General features: G+C 48.7%; 1 protein-coding gene across 3 annotated transcripts in view; it reads right to left on the bottom strand.

The window, feature by feature from the left end:
* ctxnd1 (cortexin domain containing 1) overlaps positions 1 to 27,172 on the bottom strand; it is a 128,055-nt gene that overhangs the window by 11,476 nt on the left and 89,407 nt on the right. The window contains exon 1 of one of the 3 annotated variants that reach the window (XM_085968899.1): positions 5,950 to 6,144. The exons of the other annotated variants lie outside the window; for them this stretch is intronic. The gene's annotated coding sequence lies outside the window, so the exon portion shown is untranslated. Of the gene's footprint in view, positions 1 to 5,949; positions 6,145 to 27,172 lie in introns of those variants that run through there. 3 annotated transcript variants of the gene reach the window in all.

Genomic DNA, 27,172 nt, shown 5'->3' with positions numbered 1-27,172 from the left:
GCTTTTCCTACATTACAACAATCATAGAATGGTTACAGCACAGGAGGCCATTCGGCCCATCGAGCCCGTGCCAGCTCTCTGCAAGAGCACTTCAGCTAGACCTACTCCCACACCCTTTCCCCGTAACCCTGCAAATCTTTTTCCTTCAGATACTTATCCAACTCCCTTTTGACTACAATAACTACAGCTTCACAGAGCTGTCAAACGATGACAATTCATCTGCGGCTTCCCCTTAATTGGCCTGCTAAGCCCGCTGGACGGGCTTAACAAGGTCAATCAAGGGAAAATAGCGTGGGTTGGCCACAAGTCGATGGAGGCGGGACTGAAACCTGACAAGTGGGAGTCCCGCCTCCAAAAGTTCCCCATTGACAAAATCCAGTTCTTAGATTCAGCAGTTGGTGATGAGAAAGCCTACTAGATAGCACTAGACTTTGATGGCTAGAACATCAAGATGGTTGGCATATCACAAGCTGTCTTGCATAGGTCCTTCCATCATAGTGAAGACAGCTAGCGGTCATATAACCAATAAGAAAACTACAGTGCTCAGGAGGACAACTGTTGGAAGGTTTTACCTGAAGCCAGATATGTGAGCAACCTCTGCCCCCCCCCCACCCCATTATCCAGAATGGACAGCAGAGAGGCGAGCACTTGCTGTTGAAGTTCTGAACCTTCAGCTGTTTGAGGGGGTACGATGTGCTTCAATGCTGTGGTCAGGGCGATGGAGGAATTGGACTTGCATGTCTTATGCCAAATTATTGTCACCAAACTGCGGAGGAGGTGTTCCTGTTCCACCCAGTTAGGGTCCAAACCTTCCTAGGGATGGCAGGGGGAGGGAGGCAAGTGTGGGCTCATTGGCATCAAATTGGCTCCAAGACGACAATCTTGGCAACGGGAGATGTGGCAAACTCAGTGATCCAATAGCTGAGCCAGACAGGTCTCCAGTAGTTATCTAGGCATCACTGATGATGGACCAGCTAACCTAGCCCATTGGTCAGGACCTGGAGGTGTAGATCTCTCACTGTTCCACCCAGCTCCCGGTAACTTGAGATCCAATAAGTTGTGTGGTTTTATCTGTAAATCCATTAGCCCCCAAGCCCTTGGCAGTTCCGAAGCCTCTCATGAGCCTGCATCTAAAGTGTCTGGGTTTAGGTAAATGGGGCGTGTCCCCGCTAGGAGAGAGTGTGTCTCCACATCAGGAAGCAGGAGCTCGTCTTGTGCGGATTGTAGCTTGGTTTGAAGACATCAACACCAGCAATTAGCATTTATGTAGCACCTTTAAATCTTCCAGGGCACTTCATAGAGCAGAACCCATATGGTAATAGAAGAGTTAATAGAAAATGTGGTGAAAGAGATATGTTTGAAGGTGAGGAGAGAAATAACAAGGTGAAGGGGGCTAGGGAGAAAGGTTCAGGGGGCAGGGTGTTGAACATGGGTTTCTGTGTATGTCAGACTCCCAGCTGAGCAGAAATGCAACAATTTTAAATACTCATACAAAAGCAAAATACTGCAGATGCTGGAAATCTGAAATAACAGAAAATGCTGGGAATACTCAGCGGGTCAGGCAGCATCTGTGGAGCGAGAAACAGAGTTAACGTTTCAGGTCGCTGACCCTTCGTCAGAACTGGAAAAAGTTGGAGATGTAACAGGTTTTTAAGCAAGTGTAGGGGCAGGGAGAGGGGGGAGGGGAGGAAAGAACAAAAAGGGAAGGTCTGTGATAGGCTGGAAGGCAGGAGAGATTTAGAGACAAAAGGGATGATGGTGCAAGGCAAAAGGAGATGGTAATGGGACAAGTTAAGAAACAAAAGATGACTCTAGATGAAGTGTAAATGGCACTGGCAGAATGATCGACAGCTGCCATGTGAGAGAGAGAGAAAACAAATGATTGGGGCCGAGGTTATGGTCTGAAATTGTTGAACTCGATGTTGAGTCCAGAAGGCTGTAAAGTGCCTAATCGAAAGATGAGGTGCTGTTCCTCGAGCTTATGTTGAGCTTCCGTGGAACAATGTAAGAGGCCGAGGTCAGAGTGGGAGTGGGGCGGAGAATTAAAGTGACAGGCGACTGGAAGCTCAGGGTCACCCTTACGGACTGAATGGCGGTGTTCCGCAAAGCGGTCACCCAATCTGCGTTTGGTCTCCCCAATGTAGAGGAGACCGCATCGTGAGCAGTGAATACAGTATACTAGATTGCAAGAAGTACAAGTAAATCGCTGTTTCACCTGGTAGGGGTGTTTGGGGCCCTGGACAGTGGGAAGGGAGTAAGTTTTCACTATCCCCTCTGACCTTCCCCTCTCTGACCCCGAACGATCAGTCCTCAGCAAAGGCCTGAGCTTCATCCCCTTACACCCACACCTGAATGAATTTCGAGCTCGGCATGACGCTGAGCTCTTTTTCCATCACCTTCTTCTCCATGCCCACTTCTTTGGCCAGGACTCTTCCCCCCGCACAGTTGACCCTTTCTCCCATTTTCAGAATTCTCATTCTACCTGGACCCCTCCCTCTGGCCTCTTAACCTCTCTAGTTCTTTTCATTGCAAACTGCCGGCGTGACATCTGCCGTCTCAATTTCTCAACCCCTTACCCATGCCAACCTACCTCCCTCTGAACTTGCAGCACTCCATTCTCTCAGATCCAACCCCAACATTGTCATTAAACCTGCTGACAAGGCTGGCGTAGTTGTTGTTTGGCAAACTGACTTCTACCTAGCGGAGGCTGAATGCCAACTCTCCGACACCACCTCCTACCTTCCCCTGGACCATGACCCCACTACCGGGCATCAAGCCACCATTTCCAAGACTGTCACTGACCTCATCTCCTCTGGATATCTTCCCTCCACAGCTGCCAACCTCATAGTTCCCCAACCCCGCACAGCCCGCTTCTACCTCCTTCCCAAGGTCCACAAACAGGACTGTCCTGGTAGACCCATCGTTTCAGCCTGTTCTTGCCCCACGGCACTCATCTTTTCCTATCTAGACACACCTTTTTCTCCCCTTGTCCAGTCTCTTCCCACCTACATCCACGACTCTTCCGACGCCCTCCGCCACTTTAACAGTTTCCAGTTTCCGGGCCCCAACCGTCTCCTTTTCACTATGGACGTCCAATCCCTCTACATCTCCATCCCCCACCAGGATGGCCTGAGGGCGCTCTGCTTCTTCCTTGAACAGAGGCCCAACCAGTCCCCATCCACCACCACCCTCCTCCGCCTGGCTGAACTTGTTCTCACATTGAACAACTTCTCCTTTGACTCCACTCACTTCCTCCAAATTAAAGGTGTTGCTATGGGTACCCGCATGGGTCCTAGCTATGCCTGCCTTTTCGTGGGATATGTGGAACATTCTTTGTTCCAGTCCTACTCAGGTCCCCTCCCTCACCTCTTTTTCCAGTACATTGATGACTGTATCGGTGCTGTCTCCTGCTCTCGCCCTGAACTAGAAAATTTCATTCACTTTGCTTCCAATTTCCACCCTTTCCTCACCTTCACATGGTCCATCTCTGACTCTTCCCTTCCCTACCTCGACTTCTCTGTCTCCATCACTGGGGATAGGTTATTGACCAACATTCACTACAAGCCCACTGACTCCCACAGCTACCTGAACTACACTTCCTCCCACTCTGCCTCCTGTAAGGACTCTATTCCATTCTCCCAGTTTCTCCGTCTCCGCCGCGTCTGCTCTGACGATGCCACCTTCCATACCAGTGCTTCCAACATGTCTTTGTTTTTCTTCAACTGAGGATTTCCCTCTACTGTGGTTGACACGGCCCTTGACCGTGTCCGTTCTATTTCCCGCACTTCTGCTCTCACCCCTTCCCCTCCCTCCCGGATCCACGATAGGGTTCCCCTTGTCCTCACCTTTCACCCCACCAGCCTTCACATTCAACGGATCATCCTCTGCCATTTCCGCCACCTCCAACGTGATCCCACCACCAAACACATCTTCCCCTTACCTCACCTTTCAGCTTTCCGAAGGGACCGCTCCCTCCGCGACACCCTGGTCCACTCCTCAATCACCCCCAACAGCCCTTCTCCTTCACCTGGCACCTTCCTGTGCAAGCGCAGGAGATGCAACACATGCCCTTTTACCTCCTCCCTTCCCACTGTCCAGGGCCCCAAACACTCCTTCCAGGTTTACTTGTACTTCTTGCAATTTAGTATGCTGTATTCGCTGCTCATGATGTGGTCTCCTCTACATTGGGGAGACCAAACCAGATTGGGTGACCGCTTTGCAGAACACCTCCGTTCAGTCCGTAAGCGTGACCCCGAGCTTCCGGTCGCCTGTCACTTTAATTCTCCGCTCCACCCCCACTCTGACCTCTCTGTACTCGGCCTCTTACACTGTTCCAATGAAGCTCAACGTAAGCTCGAGGAACAGCACCTCACCTTTCGATTAGGCACTTTACAGCCTGCCGGACTCAACATCGAGTTCAACAATTTCAGATCATAACCTCGGCCCCCATCATTTTTTTCTCTCTCCCACATGGCAGCTGTCGATCATTCTGCCAGTGCCATTTACACTTCATCTAGAGTCATCTTTTGTTTCTTAACTTGTCCCATTACCATCTCCTTTTGCCTCACACCATCATCCCTTTTGTCTCTTAATCTCTCCTGTCTTCCATCCTATCACAGACCTTCCCTTTTGTTCTTTCCTCCCCTCCCCCCTTTCCCTGCCCCTGCACTTGCTTAAACACCGTTACATCTCCACCATTTTCCAGTACTGACGAAGGGTCATCGACCTGAAACATTAACTCTGTTTCTCTCTCCACAGATGATGCCTGACCTGCTGAGTATTTCCAGCATTTTCCGTTTTAATTTTAAATACTCGTTGTTACAGCTGCTTTGGATACGGTGATCGTGACATATTCTCCCCCCAGCTGAATTTTGGGGGTTATTTTTTTTCCTGAATTCACATAAAAAATGTCAGAAATCAGCCGTGCAGAAACCCAAGTCAAAAATTAATCCGAAAGTTCGTAACCAGAGAACATCGGGTGTAAGCACCAGCAGTTTCAGAAGAAACTAAAATAATTTAAAGTTAATAATAAACACAGCAGCAGTCACAAAGTGTAATACTAAATGGAGTTGATATGCATCAGCAGCTGTGTTCTTAACCACCCCCCCAACCAAAGCTACAAGGGATGCCTATAATCCGGAACCCATGGGGGGGCGCGGGGGGGCGTGGGGGTGGGGTGGGTCTCCCCATGACTTTCCATCTATAATCATTGAAAAACTGAGGGCAGTGTTTTTAAAAAATTCATTCATGGGATGTGAGTGTCGCTGGCAAGGCTGGCATTTTTGCCCATCCCTAATTGCCCTTGAGAAGGAGGTGGTGCGCCACCTTCTTGAACCGCTGCAGTCCGTGTGGTGAGGGTACTCCCACAGTGTGCACAGTCTTCTGGTACAGGCGGCTGGCAGGCAAGGGTTGGAAGATCGGTCTCATAGGGCGAATTCAGGAAGATCCTGATCCCAGCACAGAGCTTCAGCAACCCAGAGCTCAGATCGGGAATTGCCCCATCTCCGATCTGCGTTTCCATCTACCGAGCCTGCGCACCAGGAGCCGCGACTCGACTCGCTAAATTTACCCATCTATGTGAGGCAGGCGACTGAGGGCGAGGTTTACAGTAACACAGAGAGGAGATGAACTCCCTCCTGCACCAAGCCGAGAAAGTGACTGCACGTCACACCAGAACTGCAGTGTGTGGATCGGGCCAGGGCAGGCGGAGGGGGTCCAGGCAGGTCCAGTTATTTATACAACCTCTCACAGTTTGCCATGGCCTGTTTGTACTTCTGTAGCCGATCCTCGCAGTCAAAAGTAATTAAGTGAACAAATCACCGTCAGTGGTCAAGAGTAGCTTGACCAGTCTGAACCGAGCTGGCACCTTATGAATTGAATTTGGCTGCTATTTGTTTTTTTTTACTGCAACTGCCTTTAAACTTGGGGCAGAATTCCCTGTGTTTGTACCTTGGCATCTTAGATCGCCTTTAGGCAGCAAGTGGAGAGAAGTCCCGTTCGGGAACCTGCTTGTTTTCTTCCCCTTCATTTAAATGGATAAAAGAAGGAAGTGGTAAGTAGATTGCTTTTAAATGCAGAGCGTTGTTAGGACATGGTATGCTGCACCAGAAACAGTGAGGTGGGAGCATGAATCCATAGCAGCTTTCAAAAGGGACGAGGATAAATATTTGCAAAAGAAAATATGAAGGTGGTAATGGGAATGGGACCAGGTAGATGGCTCTTCGAGAGACAGCACAGGTGTGATGGGTCAAATGGCCTCCTTCTCTGCTCAACACCATCCTCACTGTTCCTTCATCGTCACTGGGTCAAAATCCTGGAACTCCCTCCCAAACAGCACTGTGGGGGTACCTTCACCACACGGACTGCAGCGGTTCAAGAAGTATTACATTCGGCCCAACTGGTCTGTGCCGACCTTTCGTCATCTCACCCTAACAGCATAACCTTCTATTCCTTTCTGCCTCATGTGTTTATCCAGCTTCCCCTTAAATGCATCTGTGCTACTCGCCTCAACCACTCCCTGTGGTAGCAAGTTCCACATTCTCACCACTCTCTGGGTAAAGCAGATTCTCCTGAACTCTTTATTGAATTTATTAGTGACTATCTTATATTTATGGCTCCTAGTTTAGTCGTCGTCATACGTGTCTACACACTGTTTCCTTTGGGGAACTGTATGAAGTGGTGGAAGGATTTCTGGCCGCGTTAAACGCTCCTTCCGTGACCGTAACCATTTTCATACCAGCCATTAGGGTGGTTAGTCCTATGGCGGAAGGGTTTTACGGGCTCCCACAACCCATACGAGGGGGGGGGGGGGGCCACCCACATCCACGGACGCAAGTATCCCGCTGGATGTCAACCCAAAATTTAGAGCTGGAGCTCCGACTCCACTTGCCGGGACTGTCTGGAGCAGGGTTCGAAACCCTACACCTTCTGGCCCAGCGGCGGGGATGCTACCGCTACGCCAAAGGCCCACTCCCTCCTAGTTTAGTGACGTCACAGGACAACAGGTTGGTGAGTAATCCTTTTTTTTTGCTCTCGGTGAGTAAGCAGCAAGTAATTTTTTTAACAAAAGCAGTCTACCTAATTTTAATTCAGGCCAATAAACAAAGAAATAATAAACTCTAGAGATGGCAGGGCAGGCTGTGTGTCGGGACTGTAGTATGTGGGAGTTTGTGGACAGCGAGACTGTCCCAGATTCCCATATCTGCAGGAAATGTCTCTGCATTCAGTCTCTCCGGCTCAGAGTCATGGAACTGGAGTGCGAGTTAGAGACACGCCGAAACATAAGGGAGGGGAGGAATTTCTGGACAGTTTTATCCAGTCACACCCCAGAGAAAAGCATAGGTTCAGGAAGGGGAGGGTGTGGCTGTTAAGGAGCCGGGTCGAGGGGGCTTAGGAGAGGTTGAGAAGGAGATTCCGCAGACACTGGTCTTGTTCAACAGGTACGATGTACTCGCTACCTGTGATGACAAGGAGAAAGGCTGTGGGGAGGACAGTCACAATGCAGACCAAGGCACCGTGGTTCAGAGGCCTTTCCAAGGGGCGGGGGGAGGGGGCGAAGAGCAGAATAGAAATGTGTTAGCGATAGGGGATTCTATAATTAGGGGGATAGATAGTGTCCTCTGCAGCCATGAACGAGAGACCCGAAGGGTGTGTTGCCTACCCGGTGCCAGGGTAAGCGATATCTCAAGCCGACTGGAGATGAATTTGGAAAGGGAGGGGGGAAATCCAGTTGTGGTAGTCAATGTCGGAACAAACAACATAGGTAGGAACAGGAAGGAGGTTCTGCTGAGGGAGTATCAGGAGTTAGGAGCAATGCGTACAGTGTCCGTAACAAAAAAAAGGGGAACTGGAGGCAATAATACATTGCGAGGAAGCAGATATAGTAGGGATTACTGAGACATGGCTACAGAAAAATCAGGACTGGGAATGAAACATTGCAGGGTATAACATATTTAAAAAAGATAGAGAGGGAATAGGGGGGGATGGAATAGATGTACTTATTAGAGCTATCATAATGGCAGTAGAAAAAAGCGACGAAGCCATCAGCAAGATGGGGTAGTTTACAGACAACCTAATAATAGTGGAAGGGAGTTGGAGGAAGAAATAAGGGAAATGAGTACAAAATATAGAATAATAATCATAGAGGATTTCAACTACCCTGAAATTAATTGGCCAGAAGAGGTAGGCAAAGGGGATAAGGGAATGGAGTTCCTACAATGTGTACAAGATTCCTTTATAACCCAGTATGTAAGAAGTCCAACAAGGGAGGACTTACTACTGGATCTAGGAATGGGGAATGAACCAGAGCAGATAAGAGAAGTAAAAGTAAGCGAACAGCGAGGCAATAATGACCATAATATAAAAAGCTTTAAGATAATAATTGAAAAAGGACATAAGAATGACAAAGACCAGGGTAATCGATTGGAGAAAAGACGATTTTGAGGGGCTGAGAATAGAACTTGGGGAAAATAAAATGGACACCAATATTGGCAAACAATGATGTAGAACAGCAATGGGAAACATTTAAAACGGTATTCAACAGAGTCCAGGAAAAATATATTCTGCTAAAAAAACAAGAACAAACTAAACACTAATGAGACAGCATGGATGAATAAAGACATAAGGAAAAATTGAGGGTAAGGAAAGAGGCAGACATTAAGTACATGGACAGCAGGGGAGAACAAGAGAAGGGAGAATACATAGAAACATAGAGGATAGGAGCAGGAGTAGACCATTTGGCCCCTCGAGCCTGCTCCACCATTCAATGTGATCATGGCTGATCATCCAAATTCAGTACCTGGTCCCTGCTTTCTCCCCATACCCCTTGATCCCTTTAGCCTTAAGAAATATATCCAACTCCTTCTTGAATATATTTAATGAATTGGCCTCTACTGCCTTCTGTGGTAGAGAATTCCACAGGTTCACCACTCTCTGGGTGAAGAAATTCCTCCTCATTTCTGTCCTAAATGGCATACCCTTTATCCTTAGACTGTGACCCCTGGTTCTGGACTCCCCGACCATCGGGAACATCCTTCCTGCATCTAGTCTGTCCAGTCCTGTCAGAATTTTATAAGTTTCAATGAGATCCCCTCTCATTCTTCTAAACTCCAGCGAGTACAAGCCCAATTGACCCAATCTCTCCTTATACGTCATTCCTGCCATCCCAGGTATCAGCCTGGTGAATCTTCGCTGAACTCCTTCCATGGCAAGAACATCCTTCCTCAGATAAGGTGACCAAAACTGCACACAATACTCAAGATGTGGTCTCACCAAGACCCTGTACAACTGCAGCAAGACATCCTTGTTCCTGTACTCAAAGCCTCTCGCTACGAAGGCCAACATACCATTTGCCTTCTTAACCGCCTGCTGCACCTGCATGCTTACCTTCAGTGACTGGTGCATAAGGACACCCAGATCTCGTTGCACTTCCCCTTCGCCCAATCTATTGCCATTCAGATAATAATCTGCCTTCCTGTTTTTGCCACCAAAGTGGATAACCTCACATTTATCCACATTATATTGCATCTGCCATGCTTCTGCCCAATCACCCAACCTGTCCAAATCATCCTGGAGTTTCTCGGCATCCTCCTCACAGCACACACGCCCACCTAGCTTTGTGTTGTCTGCAAATTTGGAGATATTACATCTAGTTCCCTCATCTAGATCATTAATATATATTGTGAATAGCTGGGGTCCAAGGACCGATCCCTGCGGTACCCCACTAGTGTAGGGGTTCGCAAAAATCCCCTCAGTCCCCGAAGATCGGGAAATATTAATCTACATCGTGGAAATTGCCTCTGGGTTGGACAATGTTTTAAACATACCCAGAATCACAGGGGGGCTGCGTTGAGTTGGGCAGCACGTGGACAACTCCAGAATTGAGGAACGTCATGGAAAAATTCACACACTTTAAGACAGCACATTTTATTTTAAAAATGTACTCTTGAGTTTTGAACTTTGTAAATTGCAAAGGGATAAAAATGGCCATCAGACAGCATGGCCAAGGACAAAGGTGTGTATGCCTGTGAAAAGGGGAGGATCAAGCAATGGCAGTCAAATTCTGTCAATCAAAAAGGGGAGTTTCCCCTCCCTGCTGACAATCGATGTTTGTTTACTGAAACTGCTGCCTTGTTGACATAAAGAATTATCCACTTAGGCTGCGGTTTCAAGTGACCACAAGAGAATCGGTTGCAGTTTACATAGTAATTCCAACCCCATTCAAAACCCATCAGGGTGAATGGAGATGGTTCAAAGGGTTTGCAAAAATCCCCTCAGTCCCCGATGATTGGGAAATATTAATCTACATCGTGGAAATTACCTCTGGGTTGGACAATGTTTTAAACATACCCAGAATCACAGGGGGGCTGCGTTGAGTTGGACAGCATGTGGACAACACCGGAATCGAGGAATTTCATGGAAAAATTCGCACACTTTAAGACAGCACATTTTATTTAAAAAATGAACTCTTGAGTTTTGAACTGTGTAAATTGCAAAGGGATAAAAATGGCCATCAGAAAGCATGGCCAACGACAAAGGCGTGTATGCCTGTGAAAAGGGGAGGATCAAGCAATGGCAGTCAAATTCTGTCAATCAAAAAGGGGAGTTTCCCCTCCCTGCTGACAATCGATGTTTGTTTACTGAAACTGCTGCCTTGTTGACATAAAGGATTATCCACTTAGGCTGTGGTTTCGAGTGATCACAAGAGAATTGGTTTCTGTTTACATAGTAATCCAACCCCATTCAAAACCCATCAGGTTGAATGGAGATAGTTCGAAGGCTCAGCACAGACTTTTGAAAAAGACACTCAAACTAAGGAAGGGAACAGTTTAAACTGAATGGGTTTGAATCACCCATCCCAGACAATAGGGCAGTTGGACCCCTTTTGTTTTAGCCAGATGAACTTGGATTTGGGCGGGAACATTTCGGCCCCAGAATGAAGACACATTCAAACCACTCCAAGCTTTATTCGAAACCCATCCCAGACAATAGGGGATGGTTTGGATCCTTTTGTTTTAACCCAGATGAACTTGGATTTGGGCGGGAACATCTCGGCCCCAATGTTGGGGTATATAAAGATAGCTTCTGAGAAGCATCGCTCTCTCTCTCGCCTGCCTTCGTGTGCCTCTACAGTTCATGAAGTCTATCTGAAGAAGTAAAGCACCAGCAGTTTACTTTTATAACACTGGGGTGTTTTTCACTTTGGGACAGTGAAGATCTCGTAGGGCACGGAGCAAGCATTGCAAGTGGTGAGCATATATTTTTTGACCTTCCACAAGGCAACCTAGTGAGAAGTAAAGGGGTGGTAATTTAAGGGTAATGTTGCTAAGAGTGTAAGGTTAACATTGTAGCCATTTATCCCTCATTTTTGCCATCTGCCTTCCCCTGTTAAGCAATTTTAACTGTTGTACTTTGATCGTGTGGTGTAGTTTATTTAGTTATTAAAATTTGACTTTCTCGCATCCAGATCATTTGTCCGTTTTTAATATATCATTAATTATAAGTTCCTCCAGTCAGAACTGGAAGGGGTGGTTTAGCGATTCAAAACCGCTGTTTGGGATTGGTCAGTGTGCAGCAGCAAAAAGCTGCTTGACCAGGTAAATTACCATAAACCAGGTAAAGGAAGGTAAATTACTGTAAACCAGGTAAAAGATGCCCCCCTGCAAATTGGCGACCGCGGCAGGACTGGAGGCAGTTTTTGATATGATAAGTGGTCTGGATCTGGAGAAAGCTTCAGCTATTGCTTTTCTTGCTTTCAGTCTGTGGGTAGCCCTGCAGAAGTTAGCGGCAGCATGTAAGCTGAACTATTATGGTATAGGTGGCTGGGTTAAGAAGGGTGAGATGAGGGTACGGGAGGAGGTTACAGAGGCCAAGAATCGGGAGTCAGAGTTTGAAAAATGCTAGGTGGAGGTAGAACGCCTTGTAAGAGAGGTGAATGAGGCCAGAGATAGTGGGATGAGGGTGCAGGAAGAAAATGCACGCCTCACACTAGAGGTCACAAAATGCCAGGTAGAGATAGAGCGCCTTGTGCAGGAAGGCACAGAGGCTAGGGACAGTGAGATGAGGCCACAGGAGGAAAACACACACCTCACCCAAGAAGCTAGCGAGGGCAAAAGTCACGCGAGGCACAAGATGGAGTTCCTAAAGTGCCAGTTTACAGAAGCAAGGAGTAATGAGATGAGACTGCGAGAAGAGAATGCCCGCCTCACCTCAGAAGTAACAGAGCAGGAGGGGAAGGTTAGGGAGGTAAAGGCAGCTTATAAGCTGGCCTGCAACCAAAAGTTTGAGGAAGCAGATCATGGCCCCTGTAGGGCAGAGATAGAAAGCCTTAACATGGCTTTAAAAGGAGCAAAGGGAATGATTTGTCTGATCAGCCTGAAGGCAGGTCAGCTGGATTTTACTGGCAACCTAAGTAAAACAGCTCCACAGGCAACACCCAGGGAAAGGTTGGCTAGGGAATTAGAGATCCCAAGACAGCAGCCCACAGCTCTGAGTTTTGAGGAGCTCTGGCAGCAAGAAGGACTGGACAATGGGGTGGTAGGAGAACGCCAGCAGGTCCCGCTAGGCAGGCGGGGACCAGGACCAGTGTACCCCCTCCGACAACGGAGGTATGGTCCACCCGTAAATGATGATGACCCAGGGGCTGTTCAGCATACTTATTTGGTACCCTATGAGACCCCACAGCTCAGAGGCCTGGTGAAACATATTCCCCTGCTCTCCGAAAAGGGAGACCCCTCAGTGCACTTCCAAGGGATAGAACAGGCAGCCTGTGTTAACGGCTGTGATGACGAAGAGAAAGCCAAAATGTTGCTTTTCTCTGTAGATAGTAGGCTCTATCAGACCCTTTCAGATGAGGCTAAGAGAGGGCAGAAGAGTTATGAGGACCCCCACTCATGTCCTTGCCCCAGTCCTCACTGAAGGACAACTGCAGGAAATAAACCGGGATAAGTTTGCCCGAACCCTCCTAGAACACCTCAAATGAATTTATGGGCAGGCAGCAGACAGCATGGGCAAGCAGCATCGGAAAATAACCGGCTGCTGCTCGTGCCTAGCAAGAGCCACCAGTGGGAGATTGGAGACCTAGTGATGGTAAGAAACTATGCCCGGGTGGGAAGTTTAGAGCCACTCTACATGGGACCCTATAGTATAGTTGATAGGGCCAGCCCCATGGTCTATGCAGTAAAACTACCCCGGTGCACAAAGTGGTTCCACGCCAACCAATGTAAACTGTATAAATCTGACCATGCAAGTTCAAGTTCACAAGCTGTAAAGACAGGCGCTGTGGCTTGTTTCAAGGGAAAAGTTGTCCAGCCCACAAATTGGGACACTTCCCTGCCCCAGTGGGACCTAAGTTTTGGCCAAAGTTTAAATTTGAACCAGTTATTTAGCTCAGAAACAGAGTAACAGCAGCCTGAGAGTAGAAATCTGCAGGCTGCTGCGAGTCCATTCACAGAAAATCACCTGGGGGGCTCCAGGGAGGAGCAGCCCTTTGAAAAGACTGCCCGCGCATGCGCAGTCACTGGTCTGGAGACAGGAATTCCCCAGTCTTTTGAACGGCCTGTTTGCGCAGGCACAGTTCCCCAACCCGTGACCCAAGCGGCTCTTCTTCAGTTTTCCCGCGCAGGCGCAGTCGCGCGTTTGAGGGGAGAGGTTTCCCAACACCAGGTTTGCGCAGGCACAGTCACGCGCCTGAGGGGAGGGGTTTCCCAACACCAGGTTCGTGCAGGCGCAGTTCCCCAGCCTGTGACCCCAGCGGTTCCTCAACAGTTTTCCCGCGCAGGCGCAGTCGCCTGTCTGAAGACAAAGGCTTCAAAGCCTCTGCCGTGGGACTCCGGGGAGGAGGTTTGTGCAGGCGCAGTCACCTGTTTGAAGACAGAGGCTTCACAGCCTCTGCCGTGGGAACTCTGGGGAGGAGGTTTGCGCAGGCGCAGTCACCTGTTTAAAGGGACAAGCTTCCCAGCCCGCTTCTAGAGTGATTCCCCCTATGGTGTGGGACCCTGGGGAGGCAGGGATAGCAATTCCCCTTGCAGGGGACATAGGGGAGCTGGGACCAGGTTTTGGACCTGGAGAGGAAGATTTTCAGCCACCAGCAGTGGGTAGTGAGGGAATACCTGCCCCCAGTACAGGAGTGGGTAGGGAAAAGGAGACAAACCCGGAGTACCGGCAGGCTGCCAGGTATATTGGCACCAGGGGGAGAAGGTTCCCAGCCAGCTAGGGCTGTGACCCAGGCTCAGGGTCCATCAGCCAAAGTTTCCCCCACAGAGACGCCCCTCAGAAGGTCTCTTCGGGTGCCCCAGCCCAAGAAAGCATGGTCACCCACTTTACAGTGGAGTAGGGCAGACTCCCGAACAAGGGAGAAGCCAAAGGGCAGAGGTCCCCAATCAGCAGCCATAAGCTGCGAGGGACTAGAAGCTGGAATCAGTCCAGCTTCGCTGCAGGCAGCAGTAATCTGCGACAGTGATACCAGAGATTAGCCTGGCCGTCCAGAGACGGGCGGCATTTGTATTATAACTTTGTGTTAAGTTACATTGTACAGCTTACTTTTAGGGTGTTTAAATTTTAAGTTTAGAATGTAACTAGAAGTTTAAAGTTTAAGTTTATAAGTGTGCCAAATGTTTGTATTTTGGTCCGAGGTCGAGGGACCCGACCATGTCTCCACCTAAGGCAGCAAGTCAGTGAGAGACCTGGCTGCATGTCCTTTTAAGTTTTTTACAGGAGAGTGGACAAAGGAGCAGCCCTGTTCGCCCAGCCCAAGCTGGGCATCGAATGAAGATTTACAGAATGTTGGGGATCGCCTCGCCACTGGACAAATCCAGGAGGAGACCCCGCAGCAACCTTCGGGAGAAACCGGACAGGGTCCGGAGGAACCTGCCTACTCATCCTACGCGGAAGAGATGGCCCCAGCTGGGTGGGGCACGGCCCCCAACCCAGCACTATCCTGACCGAAGTTCACTTGTGGGAGACCTCGCTATTGAGAAGTCATGGTGGGGAAGCGCGGGCACCTTGTCAGATAGGGACGCATTCCCCGGGAGTGGGTGGTGATGGCCCGGGAAAGATTGTAAAGGGGAGAGGGAGACCCAAGAGTCACGTGGGTGCGTTCGGGGAAGGGAGGAACTCACCCGGGGCCCACGGGCAAGGTTAGATTGTAAGTGTGGCTGGGGAGGATGAGTGGGTGGCCGGATCTGGGATCCAAGTTTGAGTGTAGGGCCAGTGAGAGCCGCCACACAGGCACCCATCATTTTCTGCAGCCAGTCGAGGGAAGACGGGAGGGGGAGGGACTGGGAGTTGCGATCCCATACACCCCAGTCTCGGTCTGTGATACATGAGGGGTACCCCGACTCCACAAAGGGACAAGGGAACGGCTCAGGGCTGGTGGAGCAGACTGTTCTGTAAAATCCATTCTGTATGTTTTAAAAGTTTAAGACCATTAAAGGGGGGGGGGTGGAAGGAACATTTACTGCCCGGGTGGGGGGAGCAATACCCACTCGAATTTCGCGACCCATCTTTGGTACGTGATGGCCGGGGTTTATTTCAGCATTTTGTTTCAAATGTTTAATGGAGATTTTTATATTTTGTTTTACAGTTCCAAGTGGTGCAGAGGCGCAGGACCCTCTCCGTGCTTGGAATCATTTTGATTACATTGCATAACCAAGATTGCAACATTTTGTAGTATGTTATAATGTAACAAGTGGTGCAGGGGTATGAGACCCCTTGTTGTAACATTTTGTAATTGATGTATCTGTAGATGCCTACCATACCACGGTTTTTCTCGGATTTAAGGGGAATAGACGGGTCGGGGGATCAGTGACAGGTAGCTATAGGTAAATACAGGGGATGGTTGTTTGTCAGGGGTCAGAAAATTTTGTTCACTTTCTTCAAGTGGATACTACAAGCAAGTTGGAAGGATCCAAAGGGTGGAATGTAGGGGTTCGCAAAAGTCCCCTCAGTCCCCGAAGATCGGGAAATATTAATCTACATCGTGGAAATTGCCTCTGGGTTGGACAATGTTTTAAACATACCCAGAATCGCAGGGGGACTGTGTTGAGTTGGGCAGCATGTGGACAATACCGGAATCGAGGAACTTCGTGGAAAAATTCACACACTTTAAGACAGCACATTTTATTTAAAAAATGAACTCTTGAGTTTTGAACTGTGTAAATTGCAAAGGGATAAAAATGGCCATCAGAAAGCATGGCCAAGGACAAAGGCGTGTATGCCTGTGAAAAGGGGAGGATCAAGCAATGGCAGTCAAATTCTGTCAATCAAAAAGGGGAGTTTCCCCTCCCTGCTGACAATCGATGTTTGTTTACTGAAACTGCTGCCTTGTTGACATAAAGGATTATCCACTTAGGCTGTGGTTTCGAGTGACCACAAGAGAATCGGTTTCTGTTTACATAGTAATCCAGCCTCATTCAAAACCCATCAGGGTGAATGGAGATGGTTTGAAGGCTCAGCACAGACTTTTGAAAAAGACACTCAAACTAAGGAAGGGAACAGTTTAAACTGAATGGGTTTGACTCACCCATCCCAGACAATAGGGCAGTTGGACCCCTTTTGTTTTAGCCAGATGAACTTGGATTTGGGCGGGAACATTTCGGCCCCAGAATGAAGACACATTCAAACCACTCCAAGCTTTATTCGAAACCCATCCCAGACAACAGGGGATGGTTTGGATCCTTTTGTTTTAGCCCAGATGAACTTGCATTTGGGTGGGAACATCTCGGCCCCAATGTTGGGGTATATAAAGATAGCTTCTGAGAAGCATCGCTCTCTCTCTCGCCTGCCTTCGTGTGCCTCTACAGTTCGTGAAGTCTGTCTGAAGAAGTAAAGCACCAGCAGTTTACTTTTAAAACACTGGGGTGTTTTTCACTTTGGGACAGTGAAGATCTCGTAGGGCACGGAGCTAGCATTGCAAGTGGCGAGCATATATTTATCTGACCTTCCACAAGGCAACCTAGTGAGAAGTAAAGGGGTGGTAATTTAAGGGTAATGTTGCTAAGATTGTACGGTTGACATTGTAGCCATTTATCTCTCATTTTTGCCGTCTGCCTTCCCCTGTTAAGCAATTTTAACTGTTGTACTTTGATCGTGTGGTGTAGTTTATGTAGTTAATAAAATTTGACTTTCTCACATCCAGATCATTTGTCCGTTTTTAATATATCATTAATTATAAGTTCCTCCAGTCAGAACTGGAAGGGGTGGTTTAGCGATTCAAAACCGCTGTTTGGGATTGGTCAGTGTGCAGCAGCAAAAAGCTGCTTGACCAGGTAAATTACCGTAAACCAGGTAAAGGAAGGTAAATTACCGTAAACCAGGTAAAAGATGCCCCCTACACTAGTCACTGCCTGCCACTCGGAAAAAGATCCGTTTATTCCAACTCTTTGCTTTCTGTATGCCAACTAGTTTTCTATCCAAGTCAATACCTTGCCCCCAATCCCATGTGCCTTAACTTTACACGCTAACCTCTTATGCGGGACCTTATCGAAAGCCTTCTGAAAGTCCAAATATACCACATCCACTGGTTCTCCCTTATCTATTTTACCAGTTACATCCTCAAAAAATTCCAGTAGATTAGTCAAGCACGATTTACCTTTTGTAAATCCATGTTGACTTTGTCTGATCCTGTCCCTGTTTTCCAAGTGCTCAGCTATTACATCCTTTATAATGGACTCTAGCATTTTCCCCACTACCGATGTCAGGCTTACCAGTCTGTAATTCCCCATTTTCTCCCTACCACCTTTTTTGTATAGTGGGATAACATTAGCTACCCTCCAATCCATGGGTACTGTTCCAGATTCCATCGAATGTTGGAAGATGATCAGCAATGCATCTACTATTTCTAGGGCCACTTCCTTAAGTACCCTAGGATGTAGATTATCAGGCCCTGGAGATTTATCGGCCTTCAATCCCATCAATTTCCTTACAAATACTGATTTCTTTCAGTTCCTCCCCTTCATCAGACCCTATGTTCCCCGACATCTCTGGGAGGTTATTTGTGTCCTCCTCTGTGAAGACAGATCCAAAATATGTATTTAATTGGTCTGCCATTTCTTTGTTACTCATTATAAATTCCCCTGATTCTGACTGCAAGGGACCTATGTCAGACTTCACCAATCTTTTTCTCTTCACATATCTATAAAAGCTTTTACAGTCAGTATTTATGTTCCCTGCAAACTTACTCTTATATCTTATTTTCCCCTTCTTAATTAATCCCTTTGTCCTCCTTTGTTGAATCCTAAAGAGGTTAGGAGAGATGTCAAAAACAATTAGGATGACAAAGAGGAACTATGAAATTAAATTATCAAGGAACATAAAACAAAATAGTAAAATATTTTACAGGCACATAAATAAATAAAGGAAAGTTGGAATGGGAATAGCGCCACTAAGGGATGGACAGGATAAAAATCATAGGCAGCGATAGCAAAATGGCTGAAATATTAAATAATTACTTTGCTTCAGTATTTACATGGGAGACAGATCAGGTGGACATGACATCGGAACATGAGATTAGAAATGATATAGCGACGTCTAAAATAAAAAGAAATATTAAATAAACTAATCAAACTCAAGGAGGTCACATATTACTTGAAAAAAATGAATCTAAATGGGGTAGAGGAGCAAAGAGATCTCGGAGTACAAATACAAAATCACTAAAAGTAGCAATGCATGTTAATAAGGCCGTAAAAAAAATCAAACCAAGCACTAGGGTTTATTTCTAGAGGGATAGAATTAAAAAGTAGAGAAATTATGCTAAACTTGTAGCGAACCTTGGTTAGACCACACTTGGAGTACTGTGTACAATTCTGGTCGCCATATTACAAAAGGAAATAGAGGCACTGGAGAGGGTGCATAAAGATTTACAAGGATGATAGCAGAAATGCGAGGGTATACTTATCAGGAAAGGATGAACAGGCTGGGTTTCTTTTCTCTTAAAAAGAGAAGGCTGAGGGGTGACCGAATAGAGGTCTTTAAAATTATGAAAGGTTTTGATAAAGTAGACACCGAGAGTGTTTCCATTTGTGGGGAAGAGCAAAACTAGAGGCCATCAATATAAGATAGTCACCAAGATATCAAATAGGGAATTCAGAAGAAACTTCTTTACCCAGACATTTGTGAAAATATGGAACTCGCTGTGTAAAGGTTTGACGATAACTTTCTCCTTCGGTCTACGGAGAGCCTCTGACGGTGAGCGATAAACCACCACCTCAATCGCAGCTTCAGTCTGTGGGAGTGGGGCCCATTGACTGATCCCATGAAGTCTCATGGCTTCAGGTCAAGCATGGGCAAGGAAACCTCCTGCTGATTACCACCTACCGCCCTCCCTCAGCTGATGAATCAGTACTCCTCCATGTTGAACACCACTTGGAAGAAGCACTGAGAGTAGCAAGGGCACAGAATGTACTCTAGGTGGGGGAATTCAATGTCAATCACCAAGAGTGGCTCGGTAGCACCACTACTGACCGAGCTGGCCGACTCCTGAAGGGCATAACTGCTAGTCTGGGCCTGCGACAGCTGGTGAGAGAACGAACACGAGGTAAAAACCTACTTGACCTCGTCCTCACCAATCTACCTGTCGCAGAAGCATCTATCCATGACAGCATTGTTAGCAGTCACCACCGCAAAGTCATTGTGGAGGCGAAGTCCCGTCTTCACACTGAGGGCACCCTCCATTGTGTTGTGTGGCACTACCACCGTGCTAAATAGGATAGATTTAGAACAGATCTAGCAGCTCAAAACTGGGCATCCATGAAGCACTGTGGGCCATCAGCAGCAGCAGAATTGTATTCCACCACAATCTGTAACCTCATGGCCCGGCATATCCCTCACTCTACCATTACCATCAAGCCAGGGGACTAACGCTGGTTCAATAAGGAGTGTTGAAGAGCATGCCAGGAGCAGCACCAGGCATACCTAAAAATGAGGTGCCAACCTGGGGAAGCTGCAACACAGGACTACACGCATGCTAAAAAGCGGAAGCAGCATGCTATAGACAGAGCCAAGCGATCCCACAATCAACGGATCAGATCAAAGCTCTGCAGTCCTGCCACATCCAGTCGTGAATGGTGGTGGACCATTAAACAACTAACGGGAGGAGGAGGCTCCATGAATATCCCCATCCTCAATGATGGTGGAGCCCAGCACGTGAGTGCAAAAGGCAAGGCTGAAGCATTTGCAACCATCTTCAGCCAGAAGTGCGGAGAGGATGATCCATATCAGCCTCCTCCCGAGGTCCCCACCATCACAGAAGCCAGTCTTCAGCCAATTCGACTCACTCCATGTGATATCAAGAAACAGCTGAGCACACTGGATACAGCAAAGGCAATGGGCCCCGACAACATCCCAGCTATCGTGCTGAAGACTTGTGCTCCACAACTAGCCGTGCCTCTAGCCAAGCTGTTCCAGTACAGCTACAACACTGGCATCTATCCGACAATGTGGAAAACTGCCCAGGTATGTCCTGTCCACAAAAAGCAGGACAAATACAATCCGGCCAATTACCGCCCCATCGGTCTACTCTCAATCATCAGCAAAGTGATGCAAGGTTTCATCGACAGTGCTATCAAGCGGCACTTACTCACCAATAACCTGCTCACTGATGCCCAGTTTGGGTTCCACCAAGACGACTCGGCTCCTGACCTCATTACAGCCTCAGTCCAAACATGGACAAAGGAGCTGAATTCCAGAGGTGAGGTGAGAGTGACTGCCCTTGACATCAAGGCAGCATTTGACCGAGTGTGGCATCAATGAGCCCTAGTAAAACTGAAGTCAATGGGAATCGGGGAGAAAACGCTCCACTGGCTGGAGTCATACCGAGCACAAAGGAAGATGGTTGTGGTGGTTGAAGGTCAATCATCACCGCCATAGGACATCGCTGCAGGAGTTTCTCAGGGCAGTTTCCTAGGCCCAACCATCTTCAGCTGCTTCATCAATGACCTTCCCTTCAACATAAGGTCAGAAATGGGGATGTTCGTTGATGACTGCACAGTGTTCAGCTCCATTCACAACAACAACAGCAACAACAACTTGTATTTACATAGCGCCTTTAATGTAGTAAAACGTCCCAAGGCGCTGCACAGGAGTATTTTAAGACATCAAATTTGACACCAATCCACATAAGAATAAATTAAGGCAGGTGACCAAAAGCTTGGTCAAAGAGTTAGGTTTTAAGGAGCGTCTTCAAGGAGGAAAGAGAGGTAGCGAGGCGGAGAGGTTTAGGGAGGGAATTCCAGAGCTTAGGACCGAGGCAACAGAAGGCACGACCACCAAAGGTTGAGCGATTATAATCAAGGATGCTCAAGAGGGCAGAATTAGAGGAGCGCAGATATCTCGTGGGGTTGTGGGGCTGAAGGAGATTACAGAGATAGGAAGGGGCGAGGCCATGGAGGGATTTGAAAACAAGGATGAGAATTTTGAAATCAAGGCGCTGCTGAACTGGGAGCCAATGTAGGTCAGCGAGCACAGGGGTGATGGGCGACCGGTACTTGGTGCGAGTTAGGGCACGGGCAGCTGAGTTTTGGATGACTTCAAGTTTACGTAGGGTAGAATGTGGGAGGCCAGCCAGGAGTGTGTTGGATTAGTCAAGTCTAGAGGTAACAAAGGCATGGAGGGGGGTTTCAGCAGCGGATGAGCTGAGGCAAGGGCGGAGGTGGAAGTAGGCGGTCTTTGTTATGCTGCGGATATGTGGTCGGAAGCTCATTTCAGGGTCAAATATGACACCAAGGTTGCGAACAGTGTGGTTCAGCCTCAGACAGATGTTAGGGAGAGGGATGGAGTCAGATACTCAGATAATGAAGCAGTCCATTGCCGCATGCAACAAGACCTGGACAATGTTCAGGCTTGGGCTGATAAGTGGCAGGTAACATTCGCGCCACAGAACCGCCAGACAATGAATATCTCCAACAGGCGAGAGTCTAACCACCACCCCTTGACATTCAACGGCATTTCCATCGCCGAATCCCCCACCATCCACATCCTGGGGGTCACCATTAACCAGAAACTTAATTGGACCAGCCACATAAATACTGTGGCAACAAGAGTAGGTCAGAGACTGGGTATTCTGCGGCGAGTGTCTCACCTCCTGACTCCCAAAGCCTTTCCACCATCTACAAGGCACAAGTCAGGAGTGTGATGGAATACTCTCCACTTGCCTGGATGAGTGCAGCTCCAACAACACTCAAGAAGCTCGACACCATTCAGGACAAAGCAGCCCGCTTGATTGGCACCCCATCCACCACCTTAAACATTCACTCCCTCCACCACCGGCGTACCGTGGCTGCAGTGTGTACCATCTACAAGATGCACTGCAGCAACTCGCCAAGGCTTCTTCGGCAGCACCTCCCAAACCCGCGACCTCTTCCACCTAGAAGGACAATGGCAGCAGGGGCATGAGAACACCACCACCTCCAAATTCCCCTCCAAGTCACACACTATCCCGACTTGGAAATATATCGCCAAATCTTTGTTGTCGCTGGGTCAAAATCCTGAAACTCCCTCCCTAACAGCACTGTGGGAGCATCTTCACCACATGGACTGCAGCCATTCAAGAAGGCGGCTCACCACCACCTTCTCAAGGGCAACTAGGGATGGGCAATAAACGCTGGCCTTGCCAGCGATGCCCAGATCCCACAAATGAATTTTTAAAATGTCTATGTAATTCTATGTAACCTTTCAGTCCTGGTATCATCCTTCTGAATATTTTTGCACCTTCTGTGCCTCTATATCTTTTTAATAATATGGAGACTAGAACAGTGCACAGTTCTCCTAGTGTGGTCTAACTAAGGTTCTATACATGTTTAACATAACTTCCCTGCTTTTCCATTCTATTCCTCTAGAAATGAATCCTAGTACTTTGCATCTTTTATGATCTTATTAACCTGCATTACTACTTTTGGTGATTTGTGAATCTATACCCCCTAGATCCCTTTGTTCTTCTACCCCATTTAGACTCTTAGGGGGAAAGATTCGCTATCAACCATTTTGGGGCGCTAACATCGGCCGGCTGCAAACTTTAGCGCCCGACGAAAATAAATGCCGCGACCGGGAAATTCATCTCCAGCACCCCTGGAGGTGATTGGAGGGGTAAATCAAGCGCTACACACCTCTCTTAGGGTGCTAATGTCCGGGAATGGGGCGCTACCTCAGAGCGCTACTCAAGCTCAGGCGATGTCAATTACCGAGTCCTCAGACAGACTGGCGCCTTCCAGTTCTTAAAGGGGAGGGTCCATCATGCTGCACAGCCTCACCCTGATCATTGCTGCTTTTGACCTGGGCCTGCAAGGAGGTGGAATTCTTGAACCAGGAATCTCATGGCTGCTCAGAGGCCCAGGGAGAGAGCTCGCCGGTTTAGCTCTGGTTGCGGCTGTGGAACGCCAACAGGCAGTGCTGTTCCCAGACACTGGCAGGAAGGAGGCCATTGCCCCGGGAGTTCAGAAGTATGTGGAGGGAGGTGGCCCTGTATGTCTCCTCCAGAAGCCTGGTCCAAAGGACTCACACCCAGTACCGCAAGAATTTCAACGCTCGGGTGGTCAGGGTGAGTAGATGCTTGAAATACCTTTACATCCCACCATCTCAACCTCACTCTGTGCACAGACAGTATAAACTGACAAATCCCCAACACTCACCCAACAACTATACCCATCTACTAAAAGTCACATCACATCTCACACCTTGCAGACATTAATGGCTATTCAACTATGGTAGGCACATCTACCAAACACGTGGCTGCACACTCACTCAGACGCTGTCCTTTTTCTTGCAGGCCAAGCTTGCTCATAACAGGAGGGAGCAGCAACGCACAGGAGGAGGTCAGGCGAAGCTGCACCCCCTCGCACAGCTGGAGGAGCGAGTGCACAGAATCATCACAAACCATGTTGTGGGTGCTGTGGCAGTCAGAGAGGTCGACCCCCTTGGAGACAGCAACGGTATGTTCATTATCTCTACCCCCTCTCTCATACCACTTCCCCTCACAACACGAGCCCTTCCAACTTTCCATCTAAGTATACTGTCTCCAATTCCCTGCTCTGTTCCTGCCCCCCTCCCCTCACGTTAAACCCACTCTTGTGCCTTAATGTTTTCAGATAGTGAGCCACCATCTGACCAGCCTGTCCCTCAGGCTCCCAGTGGAAGCGACGCGGGAGAGGATCAAGAACACCAAGCCGGAGCCTCACTGCCTGCGTCTCCTGAGAGCAACACATCAGATACTGGGGCCACGCGGTCACTGGAGGGAAACAGAGGGTTTTGCTGTGATGTGAGTGAAGCTCCGGGACCCAGCGGGCTGCAGCAACGCCATGGGAAAAGGGAAGCGCGAGGGCCATCTCCCTGGAGGGTGAGTGCTCGCACGAGTTCTGCTGCACAGGACTCGGATGAGGATCTCGATATCACGCCGATGAACACACAGGTGATGAGCATGCATGTGGAGCTCATGGGCGCAATGGCAAGGGTGCCCGACAGCATGGATGCACTGGCTAGGAGCGTGGAGGAGTCCGCCGCCAGCACAGCTGTCATCTGTGTGCAAACCCTTGAACCCATCCTTGCCTCATTGTCGAGGATGGTTGAATTGCAGAGAGCCCGTGGGGACCCAGACCTCATGCCGCGTGTAATGGGTGAGGTGGCAGCATCTATTGCAGCACAGGCCGAGGCAACGCAACGGCTTAGTGCTGCAATTGAGTCATTGGTTGGTGCCATCCAGTCTCAGGCTGCTCTCATGCAGACTCAGATTAATGTCACGCAAGCGCTGACTGCTGCCATCGTCGCTGGGTCGCCCACTGTCCACCGGGGATCTCACGGTGCCGCAGCAGGCCAGCAATCTGTGCTCCAGCAGATTGCTCCGGATGCTGTGGTTCTGCCCCGGGGGAGTGGCAGTGTGTCAGCCGACTAACTAAAATATTTACAGCAAATGGGGGGAGTGTTTGTACCAAAGTTGGATGTGTTTGTAAATATATTGTTGACTTTGTTAAGAATTATTTCGATGTGCTAGGAACCAGTTGTGTTTGTTAATAAATTGTTGTTTGTGCTTAAAAAGACACAGTTGTTCAGAATAATACATTTTTTTATTTAAACGTTACAAATTTCCTCATATTTCTCATTGGAACTTTGGCCAGTCATGGGGGCTGCAAGCTGGCTGTAATGATGTGGATGTTGATCCCAAATGCCATCTTCTCTCTCATTCATCGGAAGCGCTGTGTTATGAGGTGTTCACGAAGGGCCGTTGCGGAAGCAACATTGAGCGCCTCCCTCCCACATTGTTGCTGCTCCTCCTCTTCATCCTCCTCCTCCGCCTCCTCCTCCTCCTCTCCCTCTTCCTCCTCCTGAGGTGGTCCACCAATCCCTGGTGGCAATGGCAGGGTCCTCAGAATGGCGAGGTTGTGAAGCATGCAGGGCATAACTATGAAAACGGAGACTCGATCAGAGATTACTGCAGGGCTCCTCCAGAGTGGTCAAGACACCCGAACCATTGCTTAAGAATGCCAATAGTCTGTTCGATGAGGTTCCTGGTGGCGCTATGGCTCTCATTGTAGGTGAGCTCAGCAGAAGTGTTGGGGTTATCACAGAATCACAGAAACCTCACAGTGCAGAGAGAGGCCATTTCGGCCCATCGAGCCTGCACCGACACATATCCCACCCGATCCCCGTAACCCCTACACCAACACATATCCCACCCTATCCCCATAACCCCACATATTTAATCCCCCTAACACTAAGGGTCAATTTTTATCATAGCCAATCAACCTAACCCGCACACCTTTGGACTGTGGGAGGAAACCGGAGCACCCGGTGGAAACCCACGCAAACACGGGGGTGTGTCATCAGCCAGGTGCAGAGTGGATAACCCTGGTCTCTGAGGAGCCAGCCACGAGCTTGATGCGGTGGTTGGAAGAGGTCTGGGACACCAGTCTGGCGCAGGATGAATGAATTGTGGCTGCTGCCAGGGTAGCGGGCATTGACGGCGAGGATGCACTGTCTGTGGTCGCACACCAACTGCACGTTCAGAGAGTGGTAGCCTTTGCGATTGCGGAAAACCTCTGCATTTTCATGAGGTGCCCGTAATGCCACATGGGTGCAGTCAATGGCGCCCTGAACCACGGGGAAGCCCGCTATCCTAGCGAAGCCACATGCACGTTCATGCTGTTTGTCTCAGGTCATGGGGATTGAGATGTACTCCCTTCTCCTTCTGTAGAGAGCATTTGTGACCTCCCGGATGCAGCAATGGACTACAAACTGGGAGATGTTCGCTATAGCCCCTGTTGAAGCCTGGAAGGAGCTGCTGGCGTAGAAATTGAGAGCCACTGTCACCTTCACTGCCACTGAAAGAGATGTCCTGGTCCTGAGCTGAGCTCTGGCTGCAGGAGGTGACAGAGCTCAGTGACCACCTCTTTGCTGAAGCGGAGCCTTCTAAAACACTGCTCCTCGGACAGATGGATATATAGAATTGCTCCCGGAATACCCTGGGAGGGTGACGTCTCCTGTGGAGAGCCCTGTTGGCCCTCCTCCCTCTGGCCATGTTTTCCACTCTCTCTCTCCGCCTCCGCTGCCTCCGATGGTGAAGCTGGAGGGCGAGGCTCCGTGCCACTACAGCCCCCATTAACTCTTCTAAATGTGGTAGTATTAAAGGTTACAGAAATGGGAACCTGCTAAGTGTTGATGACGACCAAAACTCCTTCAAATTGGACACCGTTAAATCTATTCAAGCGCCTCTCTCCCTCTCTCAACCTGCGTAGGCAGAATTGATTGCCAACAGGAAAAAGCAGGAAGCACATGCCTATAAATAGCGCCCCCACCTCCCCCCCAGCTCCCAGCCGACTGTAAACCGTCCCCCTCTCCCTGTCATTCCTAGCGGCAGGCGCTGAGGCAGGGGGGCGAGAATCAATTTCCGGTCCGGGGGCGCTACTGGGGCGATTCGCGCTTGTATCACGTCACGATCTCTGGGCACAGGAGATTGTGGCAGTAATGTTTAGCGTCACCACAAACCGCCAGTTGAATTACGGGGGTGGCACTAAAATCGCCGTGCAAGGGCGGTAAGTCGTTAGCACCACGGGAGGCGCTAACCAACCGAATTTTTCCCCCTTATTTTCCAAGAAGTATGTGCCTCCTTATTCCTCCTACCAAGATGCACCACTTCACACTTAACTACCTTGAAATTAATTTGTCATTTGCACGCCCGTTCTGCAAGATTATT

The sequence above is a fragment of the Somniosus microcephalus genome, chromosome 27, assembly GCF_052327205.1.
Source record: "Somniosus microcephalus isolate GS21.2 chromosome 27, FLI_Smic_1.0, whole genome shotgun sequence".
Taxonomy (NCBI): domain Eukaryota; kingdom Metazoa; phylum Chordata; class Chondrichthyes; order Squaliformes; family Somniosidae; genus Somniosus; species Somniosus microcephalus.
This window is presented reverse-complemented; position numbering and strand designations above follow the sequence as displayed.